Raw genomic sequence first — 1,025 nt, forward strand, 5'->3', positions numbered from 1 at the left:
TAATTGTTTTTGTTGTTTTTTTTTTTTTCAGATGGCCAAAGAAGTAATGGAAGCCATCCATCCATCCATCCATCCGCTTCCGCTTATCCTTTTTCAGGGTCGCGGGGGGCACTGGAGCCTATCCCAGCTGTCATGGGGCGAGAGGCGGGGTACACCCTGGACAGGTCGCCAGTCTGTCGCAGGGCTAACACACAGAGACAGACAACCATTCGCACTCACATTCACTCGCACATTCACACCAGTAATGGAAGCATTCCCAAATAAACCAGAAATGACATTTTTGACGACCAAAACAGAGATGGCCCAGGCACGAAGGACATTTGCACAGACAATACTTGAGGCCTCCGGTGTGTAATATCTTCTTCAAATGGACATATTTATTTGTGTCAAACTGATGAACACTAACATATATATATATATATTATGTTTTAGTATTTGACAGTGACAACAACTGTGCCATGTGTGCAACGGTGAAACCACCTAATCCAGGACCCTCCATCACTGACTGGGTATAGTATTTTTAAAAATTGTTTTATGTTATCTTCCAAAAAATATTTGACTCTGTGTCTTTAATGATTGTAATTGATTAAAACATAGAATTATTTATGTAATGTGTTTATGAAAGTTCATATGTTTTTGTTTACAGATCCAGTGTGATAATTGCAACCGCTGGTTCCATTCTGAATGCCTGGACATGACAAATGAACAGCTCAGCAGTGCTCAGAAGACAGAGTGGAAGTGTGTGCTTTGTGTAACCTAATTCCACATGCGGTGAAAGCTACTTGAATATCTGCTTATAGTTGTTATTGGTGTTTTGAGGAACACATGTGTAAAACACAATGTGTATAACATTCTTGCTTTGTGCACGTACCTCAAGTATTTCCTTTTTGATTTTTTGGGTTGATTTGTGTGATGACAGATAATGAATAACAATATATCTAAACTGTGTAGTAGTAATATGAGAAATCAGTAATCTGAGAAATGTAATTTCTCACCCTGACCGGTTGAGGCAGATGGCCGCCCCT

General features: G+C 39.7%; 1 long non-coding RNA gene across 1 annotated transcript; it reads left to right on the forward strand.

The window, feature by feature from the left end:
* The first annotated feature begins 240 nt into the window (after positions 1 to 240).
* Positions 241 to 780, forward strand: LOC309704064. Its single transcript, XR_014276138.1, has 3 exons — positions 241 to 347; positions 433 to 509; positions 647 to 780. It is a non-coding gene; the product is annotated as an uncharacterized lncRNA (long non-coding RNA).
* The last annotated feature ends 245 nt before the right edge of the window (positions 781 to 1,025 follow it).

The sequence above is a fragment of the Aulonocara stuartgranti genome, assembly GCF_965226115.1.
Source record: "Aulonocara stuartgranti genome assembly, chromosome: 3".
Classification (NCBI taxonomy): Eukaryota; Metazoa; Chordata; class Actinopteri; order Cichliformes; family Cichlidae; genus Aulonocara; species Aulonocara stuartgranti.